Source organism: Haliotis rubra, unplaced genomic scaffold (assembly GCF_003918875.1).
Source record: "Haliotis rubra isolate DU_JTF1 unplaced genomic scaffold, ASM391887v1 Scf62, whole genome shotgun sequence".
Classification (NCBI taxonomy): domain Eukaryota; kingdom Metazoa; phylum Mollusca; class Gastropoda; order Lepetellida; family Haliotidae; genus Haliotis; species Haliotis rubra.
In genome coordinates this window covers 2328098-2346472 of record NW_025767324.1, presented here as the reverse complement: position 1 = coordinate 2346472, position 18375 = coordinate 2328098, and the positions used below count along the sequence as shown (strand labels likewise).

The 18375-nt window shown below is 39.2% G+C and overlaps 1 protein-coding gene across 1 annotated transcript in view; it reads left to right on the top strand.

The window, feature by feature from the left end:
- LOC124256152 overlaps positions 1-18375 on the top strand; it is a 69386-nt gene that overhangs the window by 30688 nt on the left and 20323 nt on the right. The window contains exon 2 of the mRNA XM_046690109.1: positions 7861-7947. The gene's annotated coding sequence lies outside the window, so the exon portion shown is untranslated. The remainder of the gene's footprint in view (positions 1-7860; positions 7948-18375) is intronic.

The following is an 18375-nucleotide window of genomic DNA, read 5'->3' as shown; positions in this document are numbered from 1 at the left end:
ATGCCTTCAGCAGTACATAATCAATTACCAGTACTTGAAATCGGACTCATTGTATAACTGTGTTTCTGTAGGAGTGAATGACGCTATTCAGCTAATAATGCCTAACAGAATTATTAATGGTATATCTTGTCTGGCTGTTGTTCATTCACTAAGGCTGTAACGATTCACTCGCTTATTCGGTGAATCGAACCGTAGCCCTTCATGAATTCAATTCGTTATTCGTGGTCACCAGAACCAAATATTAACGAATATTTACGATTTTTTTAAGGGAGCATGTTTTACTTATGTCCTTTCCAAAGTAAGATATGCAAGAATGGAACATGTACTAGCATTGCAGTAGTGCAAGTCATGTAAGTTTGCCAAGACTGCACATGGTACTGTCGATTCTAAGATGCCTAGCAGTTAGAACAATCGAAAAAAAATACATTATCAGACAATAAAGGTATAGTTTTTTGATGACGTAACAATTGAATGACGTTATCCCGTCATTGCGCCATTCTAGTGTGCCCCCTCGTAATCGAACCATTTTACATTACGTCACAATGTAAGAGACGTCACGATGCATGTCAGTTGTCATCACCTCGTACGGCCTCCTACAGTAAACTACACCGTTGCATCCAGTTTCTTGGTTTGCTGTTGCTTCCGCGCGCAGCTAACATCACTGGTGGAAACATTACGTTTATGTTTTCACGGACGGTTAAAATGTGTCATTTCGACTCACAAGTTTTCAGCGACGGTAGCGTTAAGTAATGTTTACATTCCCACAATGCAATTGTGGAATGTAAACTTGACTACTCAACTTCCTCTGGATGTACTGATCTAAACTTACGCTGGTAGTAGAAATGCAGCGTTCATATTGCCCCATATGGTTTCACGTTAATGACAGATGTAATTAAAATAATTCACGGAAGATATTTAATCGAGCGTAAACCGTCATCAAACTGTTATCATTTGTTTTTTCTGGTAGCGTTAGTCTTAGCGTAGGGGGCAGACACATCAATAGAACAAGCACCAGTTAGCCCTGTGCGAGGATTCTTAATTTAGGTCACCGACACCGTCGTTTGTTTTCTGCCTTAAATTAATCGTAATTATCTTTAGAAAGTATTAAATTTGGCATCTTAGAAAGAAATACAGTTAAGCCCTACCACCATGTATAGTGTAATAAAACACACTTTAGCCCAGAACTATTATAGCGTTAAAGCACTTTCGGAATAGTTATAATTAGAAAGCGTCCCACCATGTATGCTTTAACTATAATAGTTCAGGGCAAAAGTGTGTTTTATTACACTATACTACGATATAATAGTTCTAGAGCGAAGTGTATTTCTTAATTATAACTATTACATACCAAATATGAGTGTCATGAGATCGCTGGTTATTGCTGTGACAAATCAAAACTGTCAACATGGGCGTTCCATATTGTACATCAATCACTTAACTACAATATTGTATTCGTGAATAATTATTCGTATTCCCTACCCAATATTCATGATACGCATCATATTCACCACATAGTCTATTCGTTGCAGCCCTTTCATTCACACATGGCTTTGAAATGAAAGATGCTTAATTTTTTTACATGACTATTCCTCTTAGTGGGACTGTCTCCTCCAGCGAGTTGCCTTATGTTTTCTATTAGCTCTGTATCTCCCTCAGGAAGTGTGTGCAGTGATGCAGGTCATTACACATAGAGGTGTTTTGTTGCTTCCATATGGAATGTAATTAAATACCCATAGGGGACTCACTTGACCCACATTCTAGAAGGCAATGGCCAAGTGAGCTTATGTTAGGGTGACCCTTGTTAGTGCTGAAGGCAGGAATAGTGTGAATGGACTTGTACCTGGAGGTGGGTGGTACTGAGTGACTTGATGCTGTGGGATGTACAGTGTCGAGATGGTTCATGGAGTCATTGCCACAACGTACTGGTAGGTCAAGGTTAGTCAGTGGAATCATCTTCAGTGTTGATCGGTGAATAATACGAGGACACTTTTTGTTATGATCTGCACTGAATTTTGCTAGTTTACAACATGATTAACCTGAGCACAACCGCAGATTTGTTGATAGACAATTTGCCGATGGCGTGAAGATGTGTGATTGCTGGGGAACTTTGTATTTTTATGTAAACCACAGATTACCCCACAGGTTAACTGAAACTGTGGTATCGCGAAAGTGTGTTTGAAGGGATGACCGTAGTATTATTGTTTTTTTGGTGAAATCTGATTGTTGATGTCTTTTGAAAACCTTTACAAGTTGACTTGTCACTCTGCGTCCTGAAAAAAGTAGCACATTTTGTAGACTTCATTGTATTGTGTAAGCCTTGGAAGTGATGGCAGATTGTGTAACTTGTAGTTCATATTATCAACAACGTTGACCTTGTCATGGCATGATGAATCAAGCAAGTCACTTAGCCTGTCCGCCACATCCATTGAAAAGCAGGCCTCTTGTAACAAGTAATAGACTGCTGAGTAGCTATTGTAATGCTGATCCCCACGAGATGGCTGATGATGAATTATACAGACAAGGTATGCTCTTGTGGTTATTGGGTTGTAATGAATGGTCCCTTGTGTAGGAGGCAGTGTCTCTCTGATCATGTACAGACCATGAGTATAGAAGTTGATGTATTGTACAGAGCATATGAAGGTATCTTCCTATGTTAACTGATTCATTGTTCATTGAAATGAATGGTCCCTTGTGTAGGAGTCAGTGTCTCTCTGATCATGTAAAGACAATGAGTATAGAAGTTGATGTATTGTATAGAGCATGTGAAGGTATCTTCCTATGTTAACTGATTCATTGTTCATTGAAATGAATGGTCCCTTGTGTAGGAGTCAGTGTCTCTCTGATCATGTAAAGACCATGAGTATAGAAGTTGATGTATTGTACAGAGCATATGAAGGTATCTTCCTATGTTAACTGATTCATTGTTCATTGAAATGAATGGTCCCTGGTGTAGGAGGTATGTGAAGATATGGGGTAGTTCACATATTACACAGAGCATATGTAGATGTGATCTTCTGTTTTTTAAGCTTTTCCAGGTGATGTAATGAATGGTCTCTGGCGTAGGAGTCAGTGTCTCTCTGATTATGTAAAGACCATGAGTATAGAAGTTGATGTATTGTACAGAGCATACGAAGGTATCTTCCTATGTTAATTGATTCATTGTTCATTGAAATGAATGGTCCCTGTAGTTCACATATACACAGAGCGTATGTAGACATGCTCTTCTGTTTTTTAAGCTTTTCCAGATAATGTAATGAATGGTCCCTGGTGAAGGAGGTAGTGCCTCGATCATATGATACCAGCTTGTTGACGGTTTACTGAACTTGAATTTTTGTTCATTTTGTCAATATATTGAATGGACAGGTTTCAGTGTGACATAATCATGATAATACCTGTGAGTGTTGAGGTTTCAGTGTGTCATAATACCCGTGAGTGTTGAGGTTTCAGTGTGTCATAATACCCGTGAGTGTTGGTTTCAGTGTGTCATAACACCCGTGAGTGTTGAGGTTTCAGTGTGTCATAATACCCGTGAGTGTTGAGGTTTCAGTGTGTCATAATACCCGTGAGTGTTGGTGATGATGGGTGTACATCTCACGTTGCACTGAAACCTTTCAGCTTCATATTGATAACACAGCAAGGTAACTGGAAACAGGATGTAGCAGGTGACGTAATTGATTGATGCCTCAATTATGGAAGGTATACCTCCACAGATTAACAGTTATAGCATGTGGAAAATGTCATACTTGCAGTTCATGTCAAACTGATAACATCTAATGACTGGGAGTGCCCTGATTATGTTGCTTGGTTTGTCACACTAGCCTTGCTCCAGGCTGTACTGAAGGCTTAGTCATTTGATGGATAGTAATTCTATCCTTCGAAGAGTCACGTCTAGATAAGCAGACTAAGGATGCCAGTCTGTTATTTATATTTTTGTTTAGAAACATTCATTTAGACTATTTAAACTTTTCTGCCAGTCTGTCATTTATGTATTTTTTGGAAATTTTCATATAAACTATTAATTATTACATTAGAGAGTTGTGCAAGTCCAGCATCATACCACTGCTTGTGGGTTTTACCAAAGTGGTGAACATATACCGGAGCTGCATCACTTAGGGAGTTCCACCTGCATCAAGCTGACATGCAGTGATGTATCTAGAATACTGTACAAAACAACATAATTGTTCACTCACTCACTCACTCACTCACTCACTCACTCACTCACTCACTCACTCACTCACTCACTCACTCACTCACTCACTCACTCACTCACTCACTCACTCACTCACTCACTCACTCACACTCACTCACTCACTCAGCCTGCTCTTTGATGTCATCAGTGCCTGGATTAATGACACATGATACATTATGGTAGGAAGTGGTGTACCTGGATACAAAACATGATGCCATTTTACAGCTGGAATATTGCTGACATGGGGCAGTATTGTACTAAACACACACCACTCACTCACTCACTCACTCACTCACTCAGCTCACTCACTCACCACCACCACTCACCACTCACTCACTCACTCACTCACTCACTCACTCACTCACTCACTCACTCACTCACTCACTCACTCACTCACTCACTCACTCACTCACTCACTCACTCACCTGGAGCAGAACAACAAACTTTGAATAATTTCTGATTATTTGTCGTGAGGCAATTATTTTTGTAGTTAACCCATTCAACACCGCAGGCCGCTTAAGCGGCCACAACGTTATGAGTCCCCAGACACCGGAGGCCACTTAAGCGGCCAGGCAGTAGTCACATCAATAAATAAATAAATACATGAATAAACTAATGAATAAAATCAACAACAGCATTCATAAAAGTTGTCAAACGTACATATAAAATTACTATTTCCATCTTTTTGTGCGATCATGTAATGCAAGTCAAGTCACTGACATATGACATCTCGGCTCTCGTCGCCTCAATCTTCACGCTCGGACATGATGTATAATGCGAAAATATATGCATGAAGCATTTTTGTCACAGGTCATAACCTAGCACGATACGTCCAATAAGTCCCATAATTTACGTATATGTAGCGATTTCTTGCTTAATATGTTCCGAATAGCATTATTTTACCCAAAACTTTCGTCTAAATCTAAAAGTTTTCGTTTACGAGGACGGTATCCATTGCCGTAGTATAATTGGCTGCCTTAGGTCACGTGTCGGGTTTTGACCAATCACGACCCATATAGCAGACTGTGGCGAAAAAGCATCATTAGAAACCAATCTTTATCCAATAAAATCGCTTCTTACAACTGTGAAAATACTCTTGGCAAGGGTACAGTGATATTGTTGATGTTCAGAGCTTTCGAACGATACCCGACATCAAACGATTTGCCTCGCATGTTATTCATACGAAGCTTCAAAAACGGAGGTATTTTCCGTTGTTGTGTCGTGTTACCATGGGCATGTTATGACATGTCACAAATGGAAAAAAATCGCCATAGTTTTTGCTTCTTTCGTGGCTTATCTGGACATTATAAATGTAAACTTGCATTTTCATTAAAAAATAAATTTATTTAAGTTGTAGTTGTATTATTTGAATTATATTATAAAAATAAACTTCATATTTATCAACAGTGGGATTAGATCTTTTAAATGGTGTATGAGATGTAGTAGTAATAACGTTTTACAAGCTTATAATTTCCTTCATAAACATAGGCTTCATCTGTGACCTTAGAGTCTCTGGGAACTCGGTGTCATGGCAGTAAATGCCTCTGGTTGACTGGTGTTGAAAGAGTTAAGTTAAAAATGACTTCTAAGCATTGAAGATGGGGATGTATATCCATAATTACAAGTTTATAGTTGCTGTTCTCTTTTTAAGCAGTGTAAATAATGTAGCAATAGAAATACACTAGGTGATCTGCATGAAGCGAAAACTGTGATACTCGCAGAAATGTATTTAAAATGTTTTTCTGATGTCTGTTGGGTAATATTGCTTCTAACTTAATTGAAATCTTAATTTTCTCCTCTTCACACTGAGGTCTAGGGCTACAAATTTCATAAACGTAAACAAATTGTTGATCCTGCCTTTAGGTACCCCACTTACATAACCATGCTCAAGGTTGTACTGGAATGATAAATCCTTGAAAGTACAGTAATTGTATTGTTTTAATAGGCAAGTCTACATTAAGTCAACAGTGCAACGAGGACACCAGTAGTTTATGGGGACTGTTACGAATTTTGATTTCAGCTAGTAATGTTACATCAACCCTTAACAGACTGACAGCATACCCTGAGACATTTACTTATACTACTCTAAATAGTTATGATATATTCCACTCAGCTAAGAGTCACTTGATCTGCATCCTTCTTTATGACATGCCAGTGCCTGAAAGGGGATTCTAAGATGCTTTGGTGAAAGATCAAAGGTGCCGACAGTACTTTATCAGACGATAATGTGCACTTTTGCATTACGTCACAATGTAATGCCATTCTAGTCTGCCCCCTCATCGAACAATTTTCCATTACGTCACGATGTAAGCGACGTCACGATGCATGTCAGTTGTCATCTCCTCGTACGGCCTCCTACAGTAAACTATTCGATTGCATCCCCTTTCTTGGTTTGCAGTTGCTTCATGCAGCTAACATCACTGGTGGAAACAATACGTTCATGTTTTCCGACGTTTATAATGTCTCAATTCGACTCCCAAGTTTTCAGCGACATGGTAACGTTCGCAGTGTTTACATTCCCATAATGCAATCATGGAATGTCATTTGACTACTCAGCTTCATCTGGATGTACTGATCTAAACTTACGTTGGTAGTAGAAATGTGACGTTCATATTGCCCCATATGGTTTACGTTAATCACAGATGTAATTAAAATAATTTAGAGAAGATATTTAATCCGAACGTAAACCGTCATCAAACTATTTGTCATTTGTTTTTTCGGGTAATGTTCTTCTTAACCTAGGGGGCAGAGACATCAATAGAACAGCGCACTAGTTAGCCCTGTGTGAGGATTCTTAATTTAGGTCACCAACACCGTCTTTTGTTTTCTGCCTTAGATTATTCGTAATTATCCTTAGAAAGTATTAATTTTGGCATCTTTGAAAAGAAATACAGTTCGCTCTACCACCATGTATGGTGTAATAAAGCGCATTTTCGCCCTGAACTATTATAAGCGTCCTCGTGCTTTAACTATAATAGTTCAGGGCGAAAGTGTGCTTTATTACACTATACATGGTGGTAGAGCGAACTGTATTTCTTAAATAATGGCTCATTTACATTCCTGATCATGCAGGAATGTCTGAGAATGTGCAAGAACTTCTGTGAATGTGTAGGCATGCATATAGATGAAGGAAGGTTGGATAAGAAGTTAAGTAGAACATATTAATAATTACAATCCTTTTTTTCTTGTCTTTTTTCCATTATTTTGTAAACCCGAAATCATGATTCAGATGTCAGATTCACCTGTATTTGTCTGCAGCATCCCCATACTCCTGCTTCAGAAGATGTTTAACAAAGTTCACCAGTGGTATATATATCCTGAACATACAGGCGGCGGTGGGGTAGCCTAGTGGTTGAAGCTTTCACTTGTCACCCAGAAGACCCTGGTTTGATTCCCCACATGGGTACAATAAGTGAAGCCCATTTGTGATGTCCCACACTGTGATATTGCTGTAATGTTGCTAAAAGCAGCGTAAACTTAAACTCACTCACTCACTTAGCAATCTCTTCTCCTCATATAGGTGGTTGTACCCTTTGGCAAAAGTCAAGTGACATCCTTCAGCAGTTTGCCTTAGGGAGATACTTCACACCTACTGATGAATGTAATGTGCCTTTTGTTACTTCCTTCAATGACTTTTTGTTCATGTGGTTATTCATTTGGTTGTGTTTCAGATTGTTGACTCAAAGGAATACATATACCTGGAGTGTTACCATGGATACCAGATGATGGGATGTATCCCCTGGACACAACAACTAAAGGTAACCACTGTACCTGTATACTTAATGATGATATAATGTCAGTGTATGAAATAAGCCAAAAACCCAGCCAGACATCAGGGCTGGTAACTTCAAAATGTTAAGTAACCTGCCCAAAATGGATTTAACCAGACCAGACAATCCAAAGAAAATAACTCAATTTTAGTTACAATGAATAATTCAATGAACCTGAGGTATGTATTTACTGTCTAACAGTCTATTCACATTCATTTTCAAAGAAATCAGACTCCGCTGTTTTAGTGATAATATATGTCAGCACAGTGCTTTGAGCTTGCAATACGATAGTTCAATGTTCAAACAGAAATTGTCAAGTCTAAATGTAACGCTCAGTTTTAAAAATAGATTTTAAGATATGGTGAATTTACTCAGATGTATGGAACATGTTATCTAAAATTTTTACCAGACCATCGGGCTGGGTAGCTGTTCATTTAGACCATCCGTCAGAAATCTAGTCTGTCTCAGGTGGTTGGGCGGGCCTTATTTCATACACTGATAATGTACAGGAATATCTTTGTTTATCCCATGGTGTACCGGTATATATCATGTTATATCCAATTAAAATGTGAATGAAAAGGCAACAAATATTCATATATGTATTATAAAGACTTAAGGATACTTATAGTTTTTGATGGTTGAATGAAATAAATGGATACCTACTGAAAAAAATGTTCTGTAAAACAGATGAAGTTGAGGACAAACTTTTCTTCTTTAGGTAAACATGATGCATGTGTACAGGAAGAGTTTGGGAGGATGGGATAGTGGGAAGGGGGACATGTTGGGGGAGGTTTGTGGATGGATGGGGAGGCTGTAGGTGAAGAGAGGAGCTACATGGATGGATGGCTTGGGGCAGATAAACACCAGGCTTCCGGGAGTTATGTAACTTTATCAAACACAGGCCAGACTTCACAAGGATTTGACACATATGCTTCACGCTGCCGCCATAATTACTGGACAGGATTAAATGTTGTCTGTGTACTTAACAGATTGTTTTCAAAATTTTGTTTGCAGAAAAGACATGATTTAATGTAGTTTCGTTGTGTTGAAGTGTGTTAGCTTCAGACAGTTAACAGATGTCCGCCAACAGGATGTTGAATTCGCCAGGTGACAACACTTGTGATTTACAGATCTGATGAACTTTATTTACTAGACATGAAATCAATAGAAAATTAAGAAGAAATATATTTAGTCTGCTAGACGCAGTATTTTTTTGTTATTGAAATGAAAAGTAAAGTCTGACCAAAAAAAATTGAGCAGGGTTTGATTTTCAGTATGGTCACAGAGAAGAAGTGAAGCACATGCTCGGGGTACTCTTCAATGATAAGGCAGGAATATTGCTCGAACATCTTAAAACACAACTCACAGTTACATGAGGAAAGACCAATAAATATTAAATCAGTCTTCTGACATTTGTTTCTGAAATGACAATATGCAAACCTTAAAAATGAAAGCTTTACTTTAGAAACCCGAAATCCCATGTTGGTAATTCTACCTTAAATACACCCTTTTCCTATAATCTGATACAGAGAATTAAAAATGTATTGGCAAAAACTTCCCACCAGGTTACAAATACTGGACATTGATAGACACAGCAGTAGAAATACAACAAGCAGTTATATGTATCATATATAGGATATTAATCCTAAGATCCATAAGGGTCAGTGGATTAGGCTAGTGGTTAAAGCATTTGCTTGTCACACCGAAGACATGAGTTTGATTCCCCACATGAGTACAATGTGGAAAGTTCATTTCTGGTGTCCTGTATGCGTGATTTTGCTGAAATAATGCTAAAAACAGCGTGAAGCTAATTCACTCACTCACCCTAAGTACCATTTAACAATTTCAGCAAGTATAAACTGTGTCATAAAACTCTGTGCACTGGTCTTGTGGGCACAAGTGCTCTGACAGTCATTTCCAGCAAATATTGGGTGTTTCTGTTTAACACTTGGAATAATCCAGGGCAGATTAAGATAGAAGTGATATTAACATGGAGACCTGCATCCGCTCACATGCCCAGTTTATTGTTTTATGCCACACTCATTTATAAGGCAATTTTGATGCTATGTCAACAGTTAAGTAAGCGATCATGTCTGGACCAGACATACCAGTTATTGATATAAGGAGCAATGTCCCTCATTATTAGATCTTATCAAACGTAGGTGGAGGGGTAGCATAGTGGTCAAAACATTCGCTTGTAACGTCAAAGCCTGGGTTTTGATTTCCCCACATGGATACAATGTGTGAAGCCAATGTCTGCTGTCTCCTGCTGTGATATTGCTGGAATATTGCTAAAAGTGGCATAAAACCCAATTCACTCACTCACTCTAGTGAAATGTAATCATCCATGCCTAGTAACCAAGCACAGTTAGCTGATGACCTATACTATTCAAAAGATGTTTAGGACCACTTTATTTCTTATAATAGTTTACCTATCATACCATGATAGATCATTTATTTATTTAGAGTAGTATATGATAACCTGAATTTGAATGAGGAAGGTATTACTATTTTACAAAAATTACTTTATGTTCTGACAAGGAGTTGCTTTCCACAAAATTCAGAAACCGAAAATTGGTAAATGTGCTCTTAATTGTTTCAGGATATTTATCTTGTCCTTTGATCTGCACAGTAGTTCATCAGTAGTTTTGTTCCTTGGCAGAATTGTGTGTATATCCATTTGGATTTGTCTCTATTTCCACTTGATGAAGCAGGAGAGCATTTCCGTGGCAAACAATGAATAATTAACTCCAGATAATTGACCAGGTGTGCACCTATAAATGATTGATGACAGAAAGGACATTCATGTTTTAGCATGAAACAATAACTCAGGATTGTCAATGTTTGGTCCAGCTGAGCAGGGGATTGATCTACAGTAGGTTAATGCTGAGTGGTTTTTGATTTGTAGTCATATCAACAGACAATCATCCCATGGAAAAACCTAACCTAATGTACCTCCCAAAGGTTCCAATTGTCATGTTTGACTTGTTCAGTTTGTCTCTCTCGAACATATATACAACATAACAAGTTAAGGGTCTTTCCAATATTCAATATTTAAGTATTATATGGATCATAAAATGAATTATTAGATACTAAAATATTGATAATTGGGGTGTTTCTTGACTTTTTTTGCTGAGTATATAAACCATATGTCATTTATATTAAACAAAGAAGAGTTTGGAATTAATATTCTTGGGGATACTTTAATGAAATTGTGTGCTTAGTTTTCACTGATAAGAAAGTACCAAAAATAATCATGATCCATGACTCTGTTTCATATAATAGACAGCCTATGACTTTACAAGTGTGTAGCCCATCGTGTCTACAACAAGAGCCCATAACAATGGAGAAAGGTACTCTTCAGGGTCAAGATTTTCGAAACTCTCTTAGAGCTAAAATAGTCGTAAATTAATGTTAATGTATGGCACTTACAAATCATCTTAACACTATAAGAGATTTGAAAATCTAGCTCCAGATGAGTAGGTAATAATTTATTCCTTGTGGGTTTTTCAAAAGAGTTGATGCCTGAAATCTGCAAAACAAACTCCCCATCGTCCAATTTAATTTTTAATAACTTAAATACAGTTCAAAAGCAGTATTAAAACCAACCCTCACTCACTCATCACTGCCTTGTGATGTCCTGCTGACCTGAGCACAGTAATCCCTGAAAATCCTCATCCATGCCAGCAGGTGCCCCTACAGCACTTGGTCACTCATCACTGACCTAAGGACTTGTACCTCAGTCGACCACACATTTATCACAGCTTAGTGTGTGCCTGGTGGGCATTTTGTCACTGACCATCAGCCCAGAAGATGACCACATGACTAATACCAGGAAATTCCTGCCTTCCACCAGCCCAAGACCATCCACATGAACAAGCACCTGTTGATCTGCCCCTCAACAGTCACAGTGTTAGATGGGCTGCTGCACAATGGGGCTATCACACCATCACTTATTACTGTGTGTCATTTTCCTCCTTGGCTCAGTGGATGGTTTGATTTGTTGAAAGACATTGATTACAGTCTCAGTTCATCCTGAAGGAAGTCCTTTTGCCAGCCATGGGCCCACACACTTGAGGGAGTTTTGACTGGTTTGTAGAAGAGATGTCTGGATTGTTAATGGGTTTGCATTGCTTTTGGATATTTGTTGTATAGGAAACTGAATGGAAATAGGGACCAAACATTTGGGCTGGCTAAAATTATCGACAATTGGAAAAATTGTTGATAGGAAATATTATTACAAATTATAGATATGAAAATTCTGTTATCGATAATATCGTACATTAACTTTTGTGACAGAAATTTTTAAAATTTTCTCACACAACATACAAATTTAGGACTTTATTCATGGTCTGCTTCTAAAGTATGTTAAAGACACTGTTTTGTTAATAATCCATGCAAAAACATGTCACCACTCACAAGTGATGCAAAATATATTCATTTCTTTATTGGCATTTTACTCAAAGGTACCTCTGATATTTATTGCTAATCAATTGATATTTAGTCAAAGATTATCAATCTCTATGATCTATATTGATAGCCAGCCCTAACAAACAGTACATATTGGACTTTTTGCAAAAAAACCATTTTGTTCCCCAAAATGTTTGAAAATTTGTTTATACTTTAGGTATTTGATCACTAGACATGTTTGATATCCTGAAAGGAGTGTGTCGGTGAAACTAGGAGGGTTCAGTTCCTCCTGTCACAAAAAATAATTGTATGTCTGGAATCCATATTCTGATCCTAACAAAACATCATTTCAATAGTACTTTGTCATTTGGCAGGTCCAAGTGTTGCATTAAATTAGATGTTCTATCCATAACATCAGACAACATTCATCAGTAATACAAGGTTTCTAATGCATATTGCTATGCATCGGTAGTCAGTCAGTCATTTACACCATGAATAAATACCCTCATTGTACAGAGACATTTTTTCCCCATTATCACAGCCATTCTCATAGGAATGTTGAGGGTGTGATGTAGACTTGCACAAGTCTCTAAGGTTATAATTAATAATTGATTTTTTCTAAAAAATATAAATATCCCTCTAACAGACTGGAGTCATTATGTACTGTCCGCTTATCTAGACTTGCCTCTTGAAAGGATAGAATTACAATACATCCATGGGCTTAGCCTTCAGTACTGTGAACTTTGGAGGAAGGGCAGGTGTGATGTTATACGTGTTTTATGTTAGACTAGGTGATATAATGTGTATGTACTGTTGTTTATGAGGCATGAAACATAACTGGTGAATCCTAACATGAACAGTATAGTATGAGGCCTGAGTTGTTTCTGTCACAGTTCAAGGAGGACAACTGATGCTGGGTAAGTGTTTCAGGTTTTGGAGTTGGTTGTTCTGATGGAGTGTACATGTGCATCCTAACCATGCTAACACAAGGGAGGTGATACGAAGGAGTTGATACAAGAGAGGAGATACTGTGGTACAAAGGAGGTGATACGAGGCAAGTTATACGAGGGAGATGATACGAGGAAGGAGATCTGAGGTTTTGATGGGACATTCCTCCTTGTCATAGTATTGTCTGAAAATATATTCTCAGGACATGCTGGATGATAGCTAATATTGTAGAATATAAACTGATCTGAAATCCTGGGAATTGATATAAGGGTGATATGAGTAAGGTGATACAAGAAGGAGATATAAGAAGATGATACATCTAAGGTGATACAAGATGTTACAAGAGAGGTGATACGTAGGTGATATAAGGTTTGTGATACAGCAGAGGTGATATGATGGAGGTGATACTAGAAGATGAGACAAGGAATTTGATACTCCAAAACAATTGAAGGATGGTGATACCATGAGGTGATGCAAGGTGAAGGATTATAAGGGTGGTAATACCAGGTAGGTGATGCAAGGAATGTGATAGTGTTAGGTTTGATGAAGGAGGTGATACGAGGAGATGGCATAAGGAACTTCATATAAGGGAGATGATACGAGGAGGTGGCAAGAGGAAGTTAAAACAAAGGGTGGTGTCATGAGGAAGGTGATACAAGGGAGGTGATACAAGGAGGTGACACGAGAAGGTGGCATCAGGGAGGTGATACAAGGAAGAGATACAATTGAAGTGACACGAGGAGGTGGCATCAGGGAGGTGATACAAGGGAGGTGATACACAATTGAGGTGACACGAGGTGGTGGCATCAGGGAGGTGATACGAGGAGGTGGCATGATGAAGTTGATACAAGGGAGGTGATATGAGGAATTGGCATGATTAAGTTGATGCAAGAAAGGTGATACTAGGAGGTGGCATCAGGGAGGTGATACACAATTGAGGTGACACGAGGAGGTGGCATCAGGGAGGTGATACGAGGAGGTGGCATGAGGAAGTTGATACAAGGGAGGTGATACGAGGAAGTGGCATGATTAAGTTGATGCAAGAAAGGTGATACGAGGAGGTGATACAATTGAGGTGACACGAGGAAGTGGCATCAGGGAGGTGATACAAGGGAGGTGATACGAGGAGGTGGCATGATTAAGTTGATGCAAGAGGAGGTGGCATGATGAAGTTGATACAAGGGAGGTGATATGAGGAATTGGCATGATTAAGTTGATGCAAGAAAGGTGATACTAGGAGGTGGCATCAGGGAGGTGATACACAATTGAGGTGACACGAGGAGGTGGCATCAGGGAGGTGATACGAGGAGGTGGCATGAGGAAGTTGATACAAGGGAGGTGATACGAGGAAGTGGCATGATTAAGTTGATGCAAGAAAGGTGATACGAGGAGGTGATACAATTGAGGTGACACGAGGAAGTGGCATCAGGGAGGTGATACAAGGGAGGTGATACGAGGAGGTGGCATGATTAAGTTGATGCAAGAAAGGTGATGCGAGGAGGTGGCATCAGGGAGGTGATACGAGGAGGTGGCATGATTAAGTTGATGCCAGAAAGGTGATACGAGGAGGTGGCATCAGGGAGGTGATACGAGGAGATGGCATGAATAAGTTGATGCAAGAAAGGTGATACAAGAGAGGTGATACGAGTGAGGGCATTCAAGGGAGGGAATACAAGGAAAATGATAAGTTGACCTGACACTGTCTGAAGCAGTTTCTACACTAGCGTTTGTGCAGGAATGCAGGGAATCTGGATGATAATCTCACAAGTGTTTACAATAGCATTGTGTCACAGCTGGCTTGTTCTCCTCACCTGATTCAACACTTTTAGAATTATGAAAATGAAAACGTCTATTATCTGAAACGTGTTAAGGTATATAATACTTGTGTCAGCCCATTAGTGGAGAAAAACCTATTGGCTTGTGAACAACATTAGGCATGTAGACACATAATTTATGATTCTATTTGTGTAAGTGACTTTTCTTTTCAAATAATCATCCCGAGAGGCAAATTGTTTACCTTTATATCATGATCTGTTGTTCTTTCCCCTGTACAGACCGGGGCATTGGGGTTGCTGGTTTAATGGTTAAAGTGTTCACTTGTCAAGCCGAAAACCATGGTTCAATTCCCCACATGGGTACAATGTGTCAAGCCCATTTCTGGTGTCCCTTGCTAAAAGTGGTGTAAAGCCATTCTCACTCACTTACAATTCTGTATCTGCTTTGCTATTATCAAAGCTGTATAGAACATAACCTTTAGTAGAGGAAAACTCAAACTTCATATTTGGACAGCTAGAATGGCAACTTGCATGAGGAATTTTGTGTTGATTTATCCACACTGGTGTTTATACTTTGGGTGATCTATCAGATGGGGCTGTATATCGGGATCTGACTCTCTCCTGGCTGTGTTCCTATTCTGTATCTGCTATTGTGAAAGCTGTGTAGAATTTAACCTTTCCATGCTATAGTGGATGCGATTCACCTTTGATACCCCACATGTTTGCACTAAGTGGATAGCTGTGACCCTCCCTCATCTAGATAACAGCAGACTGAGACAATGGGAAGGTGGGGGCATGGGAGAGGGGGTCAAGGAGTGAGAGTGAGGGTAGGGGCAGTGTAGGGCTGGGGGAAGGATCTACTCAGGGCCAAATGTCACTGAAGATTGTTGCAGGAGACAGACATGTTTGTTTCACCACTTAAACTTGACAGCAAAGGGCATCTGGACACTGACAATGGATGTAGCAGGGATGAAGAAGGGGAAATGGTGTTGTTTTAGTGGAAATTAGAGATGCTAGTGACATATGGACAGTGTGATAGAACTGTGTCCTGGAGATGGGAGATAGGAGAGGCTTGAGTTGACTGACCATCTCCAGCTGTGTAATGGCTGGTACACAGGAGGAGAGTGTGTGGGATGAGGATGGACATTGTCCTTGGTGTATTGTGATCTGATGGTTCCAGCTGGAGAGGGTGAAATGTAGCTTTACATAAAGTGTAAGGTGAAAAATATCCTTTGGATCCTTGAGACAGGTATTTAAGATTCTAATTGTTTTAAATGTTTCTATAATAGGCTCTCATGCTTACAAACTTCTATCTGATGTTAATGCTTGGGATTTTCTTTTCATTAGTGAAAGAATTTCATGTGTTGTGTTATAGGCATTGCACATAGGAAGCCTCATACTGAGGCTCAAGGGGTCATTGTCGGCAGAGGTACTACAGATATGTACCCCAGATATGTTTCCCTATACAGAAATGTACCCTAACCAAAGTCAAAATATACACTTGGGGTACACATCTGAGTATCCGAAGTGTTACATCACTACTATGGATCTTCAAATGATACAAATACAGTGTTGTATTGCCTGAGACCATTATCTGTCTTGCGGTGTATATTGGATGAGTGTTGCTTCTGATACTTATATATCTAAACAGAGGGTAAGAGAATGGTAGAGTTTATGCAATGGCATGTGTGCCCCATGGTCCTTAGATCTGATGATGATAATGATGATGATGATGATTTGGAGATTTAACATGCGCATTCCAACATAATGAGGGGCGGTGGGGTAGCCTAGTGGTAAAAGCGTTGGCTCGTCACGCCGAAGACCCGGGTTCAAATCCCAACATGGGTACAATGTGTGAAGCCCATTTCTGGTGTTCCCCGCCGTGATGTTGCTTGAATATTGCTAAAAGCGGCGTAAAACCAACTCACTCAGTCAGTCAGTCCAACATAATGCACATTTTGCACCTGGGCGCACAAGGCCATTTAGTGTTTGATGTTTGAAAATATAATTTTTTGTGGCATTGTTTTATAGTCATTGCTGAAGGAATCAGATGTGGTGTTTTATCCTATTCTATAGAATGTGTTATTTGTATCAGTGAAGGTGTGAGTTCCCAGACTGCAGATCGCCAGCAGGTTGAGGTGTTTGTAACGACACCTTTAGTTATCATCTTCCTGCTACTAACTGCTAGTGAAGATCCTCATCATCTGACAGTGGGATACTTCCTTGATTCCCTGATTGCCCTCTAGCGTCCAGATAACATCTATGTGTTGTTCTGTTTAAGGGCAAATGTGTTTATTTCCTTGTTTGATGAGTTGATAGATATGTTTAACTTTGCATCTGCTCTTTATTGAATTTATTGTAGAGGATATTATCTTATATTTTGACTCTTTAACAATTATCAGTGTTGTTTGATCAAGTCAGTTTTGAATGGTTGATAAACAATAAGAGTGTTGGGGGCACAACAGTCTGTCTCACAGTCCTTGAACCACATTATTTTCCCTACTGCCTAGCTCTCCCTGCTAATGTTATAGCCCGACATGAAGCAGGTCCAGATTTACCTCAAATTCTGAATATCCCAACTCACTGGTGCTCCTTTTCAATTTAAATGGGTTTATTTGTTACTGTCAATATAACATATTTTCAGAGACTAAGCATTAGTCTAGGGGGCACAATTGACCTAGTTGTCTGAGCTGTGCAAAGTTGTGACCCTTGGGCATGAAAGAAAACTATGCCTGTTGGTTCTAATCTTGGTTCGCCTAGATTATTTTTCAAGATTTGTCACTGCCATTCCTGTGCTCAGGTAAACACTTGAGGCTTCACTTTCAACAATGGCAGTAGATGTTCTTACAAAACAAAGCTCCATCTGCCTCCTTTTTCCAGGTCCAGTATTTTGCTTAGGATGTAAAGAAGGCAGCTCTGATTGTCCATAAAGTCACGGTTCACTGTTGGAATCACATTGTAGAATTGGTCAACTTTTGACGAGGCAGCTTGATGAATCGGATGGTCAGGCTCAGTGGCTTGCTTGATGTCATCTCATCAATGGCATGATTATATGATCCAGATCTGATCATTTACAAGCTGCTATTGTCATATATTGCTGAAATATTGCTGAGTCTATGATAAACAACAAACACTCTGATGGACTGGTTCTGACAGTAGATCTTCACTTATCCCCAGGCTTGATGTCAGACAGGATTAAAGAAGGTAGGATGTCTGCACCTAACTTATTATATATTATCATAATCAGTTGATGGGGTAGCCTAATGGTTAAAGTGTCCACTCA